Below are 15,563 nucleotides of genomic sequence, written 5' to 3'. Positions count from 1 at the left end.
CTTTTAAGAAAAAATGGCAGGCACAAAATAAGTGCCTGTAATTATACTAAGTTTCTCTGCTGTGGAAATTGCTACTCAGCAGTAAATAGAAGCACAAATAATTATTTTCTGCCAAAAAAATTTCAACTTTATATTTTATCATTCCAACTGTTTTATTAACAGGATAACAATATTTTGTTCTCACAACTTTGAAAGCAGAACCATGTGAATTAATTCAGATTTAAAATTAATGAGCTTTACCACGTTGATATTTTTCCAATTTTCTTGAATAGAATTTCTTTTAAGTAGTCTTTCACAAAATACATAATCTTATAAGTCCCAACGAGCAACAATAAAGTCTCGTTAGTTTTTGTCACCCCATAATCATTCATTCTGAATTTTAAACAATCAACATAAATTGGGGTCTTGGGAAATTATTTTGGAACTATGGCCAAAATATGTGCCAGTTTAAGTTGTAGTTTGTTCTTGTAAAGTATTTTATGCTAAAGAAGTCTTACTGGGCATACGAGAGAGTTTTCTTATTAAATTACTTTTTTTCTTCTGCTAAGTGTAGATTACTCCTGACATATGTTAAATCCCAAGTGCCCACCTACTTTCTAACAGCTTTTAAAACCAGCATTTTTTACATAGGTGATAGGGTAGGTTTATATATTTTTAAAGGAACACTTCAAAGCAATTCTAAAGAGGAGAAAAAAAAACAAACAAAACAAAGGTTTTTGGTGTTGGTTTTTTTTTCACATGGAAGGAATTTCACAGGACAAGTGCTTATTTCAAGGGATTTCTTTAATTTTCCCCCATACCTCATTGCCAAGTCATCTGCTTCTGGCACTTTGACAGCATTTATAAATGGAACTAGGCTCTCATTTGTTGACCTACCAATTAAGCAACACTAACAAATAAATCAGAATTCACCTCTGGGCAGTGGGCCAGCACAAATCTCACCTACCACTTAGGTGCTGTTTTTTTGACTCATTTTGAGAATAGATTGCAGCTAAGTATTTCATTAATGGATGTTTTCATTTTACCCAAAGATTCAATTTGTGTCTTATCCTTTAGTACCACCCATTCAATAATATCTGGCTTTGTGTGGTTTACTATTTTGGCATTAGTTTTAGTGCTGCAGGATCAGAATATGTTTTATGAATCCAGTCAAAGTCCACCATTAAATGTAGAAAGAGAATTGTCACCATTTTGCAGCATCAGCTCCCTGTAAATAGGCAAGGTGCTTACTTCAGATTTAGAAGGAGTGAAGATAGCAAGCAAATTTTACAGAGAGAAAGCTGGTAGATTAATTACACTTTGGTTTACTACAGAAGTTATTCTATCAGGGAAGAGAAGGTGAAATGTGGGAAATTCACAAGGCTTTTGAGCAAAACAAGGTGTTAGTTAAGGTTTCCACATTCATGTAGATCACTTAAGACATGTTTATATCTTTGCAAAGGTAGCTTCAGGTGTGGGCACCCTGAAGTTACATATTTCATGAAGAGGAAGACTGAGACATGGTGCTATCGGAAGGCTTCCATGAGGATTCTTTTCCCTCATTTCTTTGAGTGTTTCTTTTCCCTTACCTTAGGAGGGTATGAAGAGACCAGGTGACTAAAAATATGGGACTTCAGTTTTAAAAGTTTCGACTGAATTATTTTGAAATGGAAATTTCTGTAACGTCAAATATGGAACCATGTTCTCTGACCAAACAATATTTATCCCATACAAAAACTCAGCTGTTTTAACACACAACAGAAAGACTCCAGTACTTTAAACCCAGTAATTAGCTTCTTCCTGAGCAAAAATAACAAAGTTGAGATACATACTGCTTGAGTTCTTAATGCCTTGCATCCTTTATCCCAAGAGCACTGAAAGGAATCAGTCTCTCATGAGAAACCACTTGTTTAGGCAGAGTTTTCAGACAGGAATCCAAACTACAGCTCTTCCGTGGAAGGACATACCTCCCTACAGACTAGAAGAACAGAATCTGATGTATCTGTTCTTGCATAATTTTCTCCTAGGTAGATCTCACCCTAGCATGCAGACTTTTGGGCATTTCAGTTTTCAAGAGCTTACTCCAAACATAGAATCACTACCTGAGATGATCTGAAAAACATGGTATTCCACTAAGAGCTCAAGAGTTAGGAAGCTGGACTGAATTTATAAATTCTGGATTTACTGTTTTATACATTATTAGATAGCTGAAAAAAAAATCCCCAAACTTTACTAATCTTAAAGTATAAATAAAATAGAGCGAAGACACTAATAGGTTTGAAGTTCACAGATGTCTCAGTCACCTTTAAGCTTTTATTTTCCTCTTACAAGATTTGTAGCTGCTCAGTTCCCTCTCTGTCCCTAAATCTTAAAAAGCAGAAATTTGAACTTTAAGACAAGAGTTCCCAGTTCCCTACAGGGGAACTGGAAATAAAGAGATTTTAAGCCCCCCAGAAAATATCTTAGAATCTGACCCAAGACCATCAGTCCTGTGACAGAAGCCTGAGAGGTTCAGTAAGCCCCAGCTCTTGTCAAGTCAATTGCATCACCATGGTAGGGAACTTAGGACACAGAAGACACAGGAGAGCCGTGACCCCAACCTCCTTCTGAAAAGGCTCAATTTAAAAAAAGTTTTAAAACCCAGATTTCCAACAGAACAAACATGAGAATGGTTAAGAAGCCAATAGGATTATTTTGTTTTTAAAAGGTTGTGGTTTTATAAGGCATTTGAAGTAATAAAATATTTCACACCAAAAGTCTTGTTTTGCTGCACAGCTCCCTAACAAGCTGCAGTTTAAAGGATCTGTTCCTGAATAGTGTCATCATTTTTGTCATTCCCATCTCCTTAAACATTTGCAGACGAAAGTTTTCAAAGAGCCAGGACCTCTTATTGAAATGTCTCACGAAAAGAGGAAAAAAATCTTTATAAAAGAGCTTGCAATTATTAATAGGTTTCACTTTTAGTTAGTTAATGATCCAATTCAGCTGTGATCAAAGCACAACAGCTAGATAATTCAGGATAGAAAATGGAGTTAATTTACTTAGATATGATACTACTTTCTTAATGACTTTATTTCAATGGAGTTTCAATTAGTTATTAGGTTATTTTACTCATTAGTCCAACAAGCTGTCTGCAGGCAATTAACATGTCACTCCTCATGAAAATAGAACTTTTTTTTTTCCAGAGGAATGTTTTCAAGATTTATATTATGGAGACTTTCAAAAAAGTTTATGAAAAAAGTAATTAAACACTTGAAGCTCAGTGAATTGGAAATCTCTTTTTGCTTATGGGGTTCAACAGTATTGAAAAAAGTTACCATTAGTAAGAGCCATTTAGTGGTGCCTGATCCAGTTTTCAGTTCTGATTGCCAAACATGGATTTCCTTTCATGCAAATCCTTCTCTGCAACACTACATACTGCATGAACTGCTATAAAGACTTTTTGGTTTACTTTTTAAACTAGCAGCAATACATTTTCTACAGACTTCATGCCTCAGTTTAGCTGTTCTCTGCTTTCTAGGTTCTTAAGTATCCATCCCTCATACCAAACTGCAGTTGTAGTGTTAGAAATTAACTTTCAGATACAATTAAATGTGGACAAAGCCATTAAAGCAAAAGGAAACTGTTTATTAGTAATGATTCAGTGTCTGTCTCCATGCTGAGCCAAACATACACACTTTCCAACAAAATGGCAACTTCTTATATCCTTTTCTGGCCAGCATGGTCCCTGTCACCTTTCCCATTGGATGGATATCCAGGAAACTCTATTCTCCCCTGACCACCTACTCTTCTGTCCCCTCCCATCCTCCTTCCTTTTTGGTCATCCTGCCCCACTCCCAGCAACACCCAACAGATCAACCAGAACAAATCCAAACCACAAACAACACCACATAGAGCCAAAACCCTTCACTCTTACTCTAAACAACCCTTTTGGCTTCAGCAAAATATTATCTCATCTCTTACAGTAGAAAGCAGGATAAGTAGGGAAAGGGGAAGGTTTCAGCTGTGGCCTTGCAAACCTCATTACCTCCAGGATAAGCAATTTAGACTACTCAGACTTACTGGCCCTGGAGAAGCCAGGCAGAAGTGCTTAGTGGAGAGAAGCAGAATTAACTTATCCTTCTAAATGTATTTCCCAAGAGACAAGATCCCACTAACTTTATCAACCTAGCAAAAGTGCACAAGAGTGGGTCAAACCAACTCAGAGGAAGAATAATGAGCTTGACAGGCAGCACTGCTGGGAAAGGCATGCAGACAGCTATGGAGACAGCCAGGCTGACAGGCTTTTTTATTGTTTTGTTTTTAACAGTAGTCTGATAAAGTAGGATGATCAAACAGAAATGCACATTCATAAAGTCATTCTCTGACTCTCTGAACCCTCTTATCTGTTATTTATGGCAAGATAGGAGGTCAAATCAGAGAGGTTTTAGTTGATGAAGAAAAGCTGCAGGAAGGATTTGCTTAATTCCAGGAAAGGGGAAGTTTCTTCTTGAAAGAAAATTACTAGGCACATCCTTCTTAAGAACTAAGAAGTTCCCAACACATTTGTTTTCCAAATGCAATTTTGCATAGGCAATTTATTTTTTCTCCAACTCAGAGTATTTGACTTTTCATTTCATTTTTTAAAGTAGGTGTTTTTAAGGAATCCTTTCCTTTTGGCCCAAATATTAACACTATGCCTTTTACTGTGGTTGAAGACGACTTAATTTTATTTATCCAATGAGCAACTCATAGCAGTATGTCCCCCTTGCAGAAACAATACTTCAAGAGAATTTCAGAAATTTTAAGAAACTTGAACTCAAATTGAGAGTCTTTCAGGTATCACAAGATTAAATTTTTTCCCTTGTGTTCCCAGTGCAGATGCAAATGCCATATGACCACTGCTGTAAGAATTTACAAGATGCTAATTCTGATTTACAGGATTGGCTTAGAGTCAGATTAACCTTCTCCTATGAAATTCTAAATCATGATGTGCCCAAATAAATGTTTAACGTCATCATTATGTTGTCATCAACCTTGACAGTGTGAGGTATTTACAACATTTTTCAAGCAGTTTTTGGCACTTTACAGGACAGAAGTGAAATTTTAGCTTTTGGGATGAAAAGAAATAGAGTGCAAATGATCCATTGGGAAAAAAAAAATCAATATTTAAAAAAAAAACCAAACAAATCTTGTACCATGAGGGATTAACCACCACAAGGAAAAAATCCCATTCCCTGCTATCCTAAATATTTCTGTACAAACTTCAATATTTTAGGAACAGATTATATATTACGATTTAAACTTTTAGGCTGCATCAAGTGCTTAATTTCTCTATGGCACAAGTATCAGTTTCCCAATTTTTTTCATATGTCATTCCACAAATGTTTCTTCCACAGGTAGAGCCTATAATTGTACTCACATCATCTTCCCAACTGGTCCCATACAAGCAGTAAGGGCAAAAGGTCAATTAGTCACTGATGTTAGGTGAAAACAGAAACAGAAGGGGGCAGGGGGGGAGAAATTAAAAGGAAAGCCAATTCAGTTCTATGCTGAAAGCAATTTACTTATATCCAAACACTGGTTTTCTCTATCCTACTTAAAACCAAAATAAGATTCTTCAGTCAGTCCTACAGATTCTCAGAAGATGGAGAAACAGAAGGAGGCTCTTTGAACCTGGCCCTCCCAAACACTGAATTAATGTATTAGCCAATTTGCCCCTCAAGCAAAGAAGGGCCAGCTCTAAATCTCTCCCTTTCTAGAACAGCTTATTCATTCTGCTACAGCCACTTTGAGGAAATTCAGACAAGTAGCAAAGGTTCTCTCTTTGGAGTGCCCAAGTATTTTATCTTTAAAATGCAATAAATAAGTATTCACAGAGCGCCTACAAAAGCGAAGCCAAATTGGAAGTGATTGTCTTTACAAAGGGATCAGGTAACACTATTTTTCTGTCAAGACTAGGCAATGAATGAAATATTCTCTCTTGCCTCTGAGCTATTTTCTGAACAGAATCTGGTGTCATGAAATAGTAAACAAAAATGCCTCAAGGAGAAAATGCATTCCAATATTAAAATCCCCATCATTATGAACTCTTCAGAAAACAAAAAAAAGCTAAAGGCTTTCCTTTATTTCTTATCTTCATGGGGGAAAAAAAAAAGTTACTAGCAATAGGGACTACAACCATCCAGCAGTATAATTTTTGGACAGTCTCTAGTTCTGTAGTGCTTTATATGCTTAATAATGCTCAATTAACTCTGACAGAGGAAACTGATCTTGAAATCACTGTAGAAAATAGAATGCAGTACTCCATGCAAAAATGAAACTATATGAACATATTTGCCCATGTCAGACATTAAAAAGGAGCATAGAAACAGAAAAATCAGGGCTGAATGAACTGTGTTTTGAGGGAGGTAGGAAACACAAAGAGGGTAACTTGTTTGCAGACAAAACTTTGTATAGTAAGAGAGTAAATGCCAAAAATGAGCTGAAATTGCTAAGCAACTAGAGTTTCTTCAGTTTGTCCAGAAAGTTCTGGGTGGTAGATAAAATTCTCGGATCATCACAGAAGCCAGAAAGAGAAACAAATCATATCTAGAAAAGCACAAATTCTGGCATCTAAGCAACTTCCAGTTCTCAAAAGCACAGCAAAAAATAGAACACTTCTGACCATAAGTTTTTGTAGGGTGAGGAAGCATCAGGATGGTGCATGCTTCTGTCTGGAGGCTCATCTCTCTACCTTTCATGCATGGTTCATGACTGCATGGAAAACTTAGACTGCCCAAAGTTAATACTGAGCACAGATGTTTTCCGTGTTCAGGTTTGCTTTGGCGAAGAGTTTACTAACCAAAGTTCAGAGAAGTAGTCATTGTGCAAATGCTGCATGAATATCTCCAGCAACATTAAACTCTCCAGCAAGTAGAAGTGTTCAAACTATTCAGTGAACTAATTAACTGAATTAATCTGCCATTTATTAACCTTTTCTAATTAATGTTCTTTCAAGTAATAAAATACAGAGAAAAGTCACCCTAGGGAAGTATAACAAAACTAGTAGAGGGACAGCATCAGGAGTCAAAGAAAAAGCATGTTACAAAGTAATGATTATCTCTGTTCTAAATGCAAACCTGGATGAAGTTGTTAATATCACATAGGCTGCATGCCAGCTAGTCACAACCACAGATCTGCTGGTCATCACAAAGGCTTGGTCTGTGGCTTCATTCTGAAGTAATTTTGAAGTTAATTGGAAATGAGTAATTATTCACTGCTACTAAAAATGTAGTCTTTTTGATATTTTCCCTTATGTACATTGATTTTCTCACAGATGGGGAGTAGCTTCTCATTTCTAGGATATATATTTTTTGTGACTTCAGGGTGACTCTGAATATTGCTCTACAGCAGGTTAGAGGAATCATACTGTGCTATTAAGATATTGTTGCTCCGTTACTACTCTGTAGAGGTGGATGATGAAAAGCACACTTCTACTCCTGCCCAGCAGGACCAAGAATTGAACTGGCCTCAGTCACTGCTAAGGAAAATCTCAAAGCTTCATTTGCTCAGTCAATTTTTTCTTTTGTGAGAAAAGAGTTAGAAAACAGGAATAGGAGCAGGGAAGGTGAGAGCTTTGCAAAGACAGGAACTTAACAACTGTCATGGGCTAAACAAACTGGACTTGGAGAAATTAAGTTATTGCAAGTTGCAGTAACTATTTAGTTCCTGATATGGGTAGTGGCAAACCAACGCAAAAAAGGAACAAGCATTTACAAGCTCCAGAAAAACACCTTCACACCCCCTTTTCCAAGCTCAGCTTCAACCCAGGAGTGTACTGGCTCTAGGGTAGGCTTATTCAGAGGCTCCTGTTCTTTTGGGGGAATACATACTCAGGTGAATATATCCACTGCCTGCAGTTGCTTCAGGGAGCAGAGATTACCCTATCATTGTTTTTTTCCCTTGTCCTCTCAGACACTGGAAGATGGCTAGACAAAAATCTGGATTCTCACTTTCTGACTTTGCTGGGAGCACTTAGAAATTTTCTGGCAAGATCTGGCAAATACTTAAGAGCATTTATATCTAACCTCCAACTTCAGGGTTCCTTCTCCCTCCTCCCTCTGCCCTTTTCTACCCATAAAAGCATTTTCACAGAGGAGCCATCATCTTTGCTAATGAGCTCAGCTGTGTCCTCAGGTGCCTCCCCTTTTAGAGTTGGCCAGAACCAGCTGGGTGTGAACAGCCCTGACCTCTCTCAGAGGCCAACCCTGCTGCCTCTTTGCGCTCTCCCTAAAACAAAAAAACTTTACCACATAAACCCAATGAAGGAAATTATGTTCCTTACTAAAACAGCATTGTGAGCAAGAATTTTCTAGAAAAATATGAGTCTAATGCAAATGTTGCAGCCTAGTGTAAATTTAGCAAACGGGGAGCAGGGAAATCCATAGGGCTTTACATTCAGGAGTTTTAGAAAATACTCAACAGGGTAAGAATATCTTCCCTGAGTTAGTGTCTAAAATAATACAGTAATCAATTCAAAAATGATGGCACCTACCTGAGTGTTTCTTGAGCTCTGAACCAAAGTACACAATGAACACATTTGTACTCTGCCTGCCTAAGGATGCGCAGGTAGCCATCCCACTTCCCCCATTTCTGGTGGGAAATACTGGGATGAGAATACAAAATGAAGCTGTTTCAACCAAATTCTGCCATTTTTCAGACTTGCAATGCAGAGCAATTGTTACTCCAGCAGTAACTCAGCTGCACAACACTTGAACTGGGTGCACTTGCTTAGCCTTCATTAGGGAAGAATTTCATGGGAATCTAACTGCACAAGCCTGAGTCAGATAAACTTTTTCTTTCCATGTCTGTACGTTCCATAGATTTTTTCAGGTTTTATTATTCAACAATGTTTAGTCTGTATTTTAAAAATTCTCCCTTCATACCTCCAATCAGCCCTTATATGTTATGGGAAGCATTAGGGGTTTGCCTGTAACAGCAAAAGAATGAAAGTGGTGAAGCTGGGGGAAAAAGAAAATATTTGTTGTCACTGCTCTGAACTGGTCACAGATTTCAGTGAGAAACTGCAGAAGTAAAATTATTCCCTGTGCTCACTCCTGTTGCAGGATTAGAATGTCATTTCTCATCTGTGAAAATTCATGCATAAAAATGATGCTGAGCCTCTGCCCTTTATCCTCTACAAAGGCATCTATGAAACTCTTTTATCCTGTTCAACCCATCAAACACATGCTCAGAAAATATTACTAAATCTGCCAACAAACCAAGTTCTCTAATAAAATATAAATTTAGTTACTTGAAAATAAGGGCTCACAAACCTTCAAAGGAAAATCATTAGGCAGCCTTATGAAAAAATCACTAAGATTACTGATACCAGAATTCTAACCAGAACTCAGAAAAAAACCCACAAAATTCTTTATAGCAACAGTTTTGAAACATAAGATAACATAGTTACAACAGGAAAATAAACTACAAAATAAAGCAAAAATGCAGAGACTCTGAAGTTACACCATCTTTAAAAATATGTGTACTGAAAGTGGATTTACATTCACATGAAGTAATAAAACTGCAAAGCAGATAGTGCAAGAGTGAGAATGAGTAACATAAAGACTGGTGTGTTCTCTCTTTCACAACCATCTTTCATTTTACTGTTTAAACTCACATGAATTTGGCAGCTCTCTGAAGAGGCGGCTGTGTTTGCCAGGAGTGTAAGTGTAAGGCAGAATAAATTTTCTAGTCAGGTGTCTCTACCTGTGAAAGCAAATGGTTTTATTCTATTAGGGGGAGGAGAAAAAATAGACAAAATATAAAGGAGAAGTAAATTCTTCTCTCATTCTTATTATTAGTCACTTCATTTGCATCCTGTAAGCCTAGGCCTATTTATCCATCTGATCTTTATTTTCTCTCAATAAAGAGATTTTTGATACTAAGACACAAACTTTCTTCATCTTAAGAACTACATCAGTGCATTTGATATGTCTGTGCTTTGCTAAATATTGTATTATAACTAGGGGAAGATGTTATTTAAGCTAGTTAAGTAACTTAAGTTAGTTAAGCAGTTACAGATAGTCAGGTGATTAATTCTTTTTAGTTACAAGAAGTGAAAAAAAATTCTATAAATGAAGTGAAATACCAGTTATCAAAGTACAGTTTCTTGAGACAGAAGGATGATAGTGAGTTTGGGCAGAAAAGATCAATTCTGGAGTTTCTCAGGGCTCAGTCTTTTAAACCAACCCAATGTAAAGTTTTTGTTGGTAACTCAAGCACAAAAAAAACCTCAGAATGGCAATGAAAATGTCTGGATTATTTAAAACCACCAATTCACAGGAAGGCTGAATATCACCCCAAGAAAAAGCAGATAATACTCCCTGGATCAGTTTTTAAAGTACAAAGTACAGTGTTGAAGAAATACTACTACAGCAAGAGTAGGTGTCCTATGCTTTGAGAGGAGACAGAAAACTTGATGTACTTGGCTTTATAATCTAAAAGCTAATATTGTTACATTCTATATGTATATCATAGGGGAAACTGTCACAGGAAACAAACTGCATGAAGGGTAACACTGGCAGATGAATTAACTGTTAGAAAAAAATATATTTATATGCTGATAATGAGATACTTCCCAAACGCCAGATCATGGAGTTTCTGTGTTAGCCTTTCTATTTACAAATAGAAGGATTAGAAAATGTTGTTGGCTTTCAGCTGGAGCTTGTTCATGTTTTTTGTTGTTGTAGCATCATTGTCTACAACAGAAGAAGGCTAACTTCAAAACCTCTGTCCTTAATAATGAAATGTTTGTTCTCTTTCAAAAGGACTTTTCTACCGTAACTACAAAATTCCATGAGCATCTACACCAGCTAATTTAAGGGTATGTGGGTATGCATGCTTAAAAACATTTATTCCTACATTTGGGCCAGGTTTGCCACATGAGGGTAAAGAATATAGTTAATCTAAAACCAGCAATGTCAGGGACTATCATAAACATTCCCAACTCAGAAATCCTGAGGTGTATTGTGCTGAGGCACAACTGTAAAGATCTTCTACCACAGTAGTCGTGTGTATTTCAGGAAAGAGAAAGGTAGAGGATGAGGCTTTGCCATGCTCTTTTTGTATCCTCATCCTGCAGGGGATGCTTGCAACTACAGGACATCAAGGCAAGTTAGAGTAACTTCCAAGGTCAGCCACTAGTCACAGGCTAGAGATGCCCACAATGAACAGCAGTCGTGATGTTTCTGCCTTAAGTGAGGTAAGCATGCCAGAGCTAATCCTTAAAACCCCAAGAATATCATAAATAAATACATATTAGAGAAAGAAGGCATTAAAGAGACCTTCAGTAAGGTGAATGTGACATCATAGAACACAGCCTACATCTGCGCCACTACATTAAGTTTAAGATCAAGCTACATCCACCATTTACCAGCAGCTGGCTAAAATGATGCGCTTTCACAGAACTGGCCTTAAAAAGAAAAATGGCTTTTGAAAAAGTTTTGCTGCTGTTATGCATGTTCAGAGTAAAAAACCACAACATTTTTAGTACATACCTCCTTCTATTCTTTCACTCTTCTAGAAGAAAAAAACTTTCATACTGCAGGAATACTTAATGAGTCCCCAGGAAGGCTTCCCAAGCTACCATTTCCAATAAAGAACATGTTAATGTCACACTTTAGCTCCTGGCAGTTCCTATTCTTGCTTTTGGATGCTATATCCATATAACTCTATTATAACCACCCCCGCCACATCAGCTCAATTCTCTGTTAGGGCACAAGACAGAGTATTATCCCTTCAAAAATTACTGCCCAGCTTTAAATTTCATGGCTGTCACATGTAATATCTTGAATGAAGGGATTAGTAATACTTCCCAGTGAATTTCAGAGACAATACCATACAATTTTTATCAATAAAGATTTAATACAGTATTTCGAATCTTTCTTAATTTGCTTTCAAAGAAAGGTAATAAATTTACTGGGATTTCCTCACAGAAGAAAAATGAAGAGCCTGTGTTTTTCTAAATTGGGTTCCAACACAAAATTAAAATGCTAGTATGCTTTAATAGACAGCAGCAAACATCTTTGCTTCTACTTTTTTATTTTTCAGAGATGATTTACCATTCTCCCTAATGTGGTCATAAAAGATATTGAATTCTTCAGCATGTGACAACAACAATCACTTCTTCAGGCTTTCTCACTCCAGAAAGCTGGCACAGAGACAACTGGGGTAGGGCTTTAAAGAGTACTGACTGCACACACAAAGCTAGTTTAGAGTAGCTGGTGAATTTTAAATCTGCCCCACGGCTGACTGCACTAACAAGAAATGATGCATTAGTCCTACCCACAAAGGGAAAATCCTTACGTAGCTTGCAGAACAAGGCTTGTAGTTAGGTTTTTCCAGTCTGGGGGTTGAAACCTAGTGGGAAATAACTTTTGACAAGAGGGCAATGGCAGTCTGTATTCAAACACAGCTCCTGCATTAAGTGCCCTTTAACCCCTGCTCATTTCAGACTTCAGGCTTGGGCAGCCTCATTCCTTCTGGAGGTTTTCTATGTAGCTTTGGAAACCAGTGCTGAACACGGGGAATTGCCACTAGTTCTTTTTTCTCCATTATTCATCTTTATTACATTGTTTTTTTAAGTCTCCATATTTTATACGGAATCCATACATCTTATTTTCTCCCCTTCCTTTGGAACGTATGAAGTGGTGCAACACACACCAGAGTACAGGAATAAAGGCTGTTCCTCCTGCTTTACATCTTTTGAGAAGTTCTTAAAATTCTCAAACTGAGATTCTTCCATTCTGTGATTCAAAAGCAACTTCAAGTATTAAGCAGATGGCACTACACACTCAGAGTTTACATGACAGCTGCATTTCCTGAGATGAAGGCAGCTTCTTCTCTTCACTACTCACTAGTCCCTTTTTCTTTCCTGTATAAAAAAAATCAGACTGCTTGATAGGCTCCAGTTATCTTTCTGGCTCTAACAATTAACTCTTTTCTACCTGGCATCTTAAATTTGTCAAGAGCTCTGGAAAGGGATTTAATGTGGGCAGGCCACCCCACCCCCTCATTCAAAGGTTGGAAACAAGTTTTTCTCATCCCATTACAAAGAAGAATTTAAACTTTTAAATCACTTGCTTGAACTGATGATGATAATAGAGATACTCAAGAGTGAAGCTGAGTTGTTTAGAGAGGTGACATGAAGTTCGGATTATCAGTTAAGTCAGGACTAGGGGTTTTTGCAGAAGGTGTCACAACATACTGTGCAGTCAAGATGGCCACAACACACAGAGTACCACCACACAATTTCAGAAGGCTTTAAGCATTCTCCCAAACAGAGTAACACCTTACCTCACCAGAAAGCGTCAGGCATCTGCCCACACAGAGTAACATCCTGCCACTTCAGAAGGCTGCCAGCATCTGCCCTTCCTGTCCTTCAGCCCAGCCTTTTATCCCCTGATGTTGATGCACTACATCTGTGTGCCCTCTGCTCCTTTGGTGGTTGGTCAGTGCCCTGGGCACTCCCTGGCTCATTGCTGTCAGTGCTGCTCACCTGCTGCTCACAGCTGTAGCCCATTGAGGATGAGGCTCAGCTGTCCCATCCCAATCACCACAAACTGTGTGCCTACAAGGGGTAGAGGCTAGGTAGATTCCTAGGATTTGCAGGCACACATAAAAATACAATGTCTTCAAATATCCTCTCATATGCTTCTCTATGAACTTTTCTCTCATTTATATACATTTTGAGTGACAGAGGGCTTGTAAGAAATCACTTTAGCAGATAGCAAAAAAAAAATTTTGAAAGAAGATTTTTGGGCATTTTTGTGGGTTTTTATATATTCTATTATTTCACTGTCTCTGGGTGCTATAAAATTATCATTCCAAAAGTATATGAGAAAAGCACCTCAAATAATTTGTAGTTGACAATGAAATATAATTATACTGAAATATATCATGGCAACCTGATAATTGAATCTTCTAGAATATGATTCTTCTCATGCCAGTAAGAGGAACTGATGAGAAAAAGAAAATAGTAACTGATATGTGCTGTTCAAATACATGCAACTTGGATGAATATCAGTGAACACTGCTAGAATAGTAAATACTGACCTTCACATGCTCGCAGAGCAGAGATGTGAAAGGGTTAGCAAATGTATGTGAGATAGCTGTAGGCTGTGTTCAAGAGAATGGTTAAACATGAAACCATTTAAAATTTTCATTAATATTGACTAATAGTTGTAATTCCACACTAAATGCTCTTGGCCCAATCTGAAGAAAGTAAAACACTATAATAATGTGTTGTTTTCAGACATACCAATGTACAACTCAATTCTGAGTTTTTGGAAGCTGGTTCAGTTGGCATAATTGTTTCACAGATACAGGGTAGTTTGAAAAGAGAAAAGAATCTCCTTGCTAGTCTTAAGTTTAGGGTAATTTCTGTCTCCATTTACTGCCAGAATCAGAGATTGTCTACCTTTAACACAATCACAGTAGAGCAAAATCAAAATATTTTGATTTCCTATCTGATGGACCTTCCCATCCTGACAGATAATGATCAGATAATCAAAACAGAAGATACCCCAGCACCAGTCCCTACAGCAGTCCTGAAAGATGTGATTGCAGAGAGGTCCTGTTCATAGACACACAGTTTAGCTCTAAGCACAGCTTTACATTTAGCCCTGTGCAGCAAGACCTTTAAACATATCTGTGTTTAAATATGCTCCTGAATCAAAGCCATAGCTAGCTATCAGAAAGCATCTGTTCTTTGATGCTGCCTCAACCTGGTTTAGCTCCCAAATTTTCTATTTAACATAGGAAATTTAAGTCTATGCCAAGATTTGTTTTCTGGAGTTACTTGTCACTTGGATGCAGATGGATAATGCTGCAATTTGTAATTCATATGAGCAACATCCTGCCCATTTCATTTCTTAAACTGTATGTGGTTTAGATTCAATTTTTACCTAGGCTGAGAGGGCTCTGTTCCTGTTTGGGGCTTGGAAAAAAAATCCTATAAGCTGAAAAGTAAATAGGAATAGGAAAATAGGCATTGGTACTACTACCATGTTATCATGGCTTGTGTGCTGACAACATACTCATCAAGGAATCATAAGAGTACCCAGGAACTAGATAAGTTTGCAGGGGTTAGTTATGTAAATTATGTCAACTACATGAAATTCTTTATTTTTACATTTAATTTTAAAAAGAAGACAAAGGTGATAAAAAGAACTCTGAGAGGCAAATATCTGAGACCATAATGATGGATTAAAGTACAGGGTCAGATTGTCAGATGAGTTATAAATTGTCATTGATGGAGCTATGACAGTGTCCTCTGCTGAGAACTTGTCCCATACAAGTTCATGATTATAAGATCAAAAGAAGTAGAAGAATTATTAGGTTTAGTTTTAAATTGAGGCAGCAAATGTTTTGATATTCATGGAGTGCACCAAGTAGCCATCCTCCATACACACTTTTTCATATCTTAAAATTTTATGCATTATATGCAGATAAGTATTGCCAGAAGCACTTTCTATTACCAAATACTCCTGTAATGAAAGATAGGGATAGAACTTGTAAGGAGACATTTGTCATATTTCTTTCTTGAATTAGCTAATAAAAAT

The 15,563-nt window shown here is 37.3% G+C and overlaps 1 long non-coding RNA gene across 10 annotated transcripts in view; it reads right to left on the bottom strand.

The window, feature by feature from the left end:
• The window catches only part of LOC135298676 (uncharacterized), a 218,709-nt gene extending 205,277 nt beyond the window's left edge, over window positions 1-13,432 (bottom strand). For all 10 annotated transcript variants that reach the window (XR_010360709.1, XR_010360712.1, XR_010360710.1 and 7 more), the window contains exons 1-4: window positions 13,297-13,432; window positions 12,307-12,874; window positions 11,499-11,583; window positions 9,620-9,708 (exon numbers count right to left, since the gene is read on the bottom strand). This is a non-coding gene — a long non-coding RNA (uncharacterized LOC135298676). The remainder of the gene's footprint in view (window positions 1-9,619; window positions 9,709-11,498; window positions 11,584-12,306; window positions 12,875-13,296) is intronic.
• Between the last annotated feature and the right edge of the window lie 2,131 nt (window positions 13,433-15,563).

This window comes from Passer domesticus, chromosome 4 (genome assembly GCF_036417665.1).
Source record: "Passer domesticus isolate bPasDom1 chromosome 4, bPasDom1.hap1, whole genome shotgun sequence".
Taxonomy (NCBI): Eukaryota; Metazoa; Chordata; class Aves; order Passeriformes; family Passeridae; genus Passer; species Passer domesticus.
The sequence above is the reverse complement of the archived record's forward strand: the minus strand, read 5'-3'. Positions and strand labels throughout refer to the sequence as shown.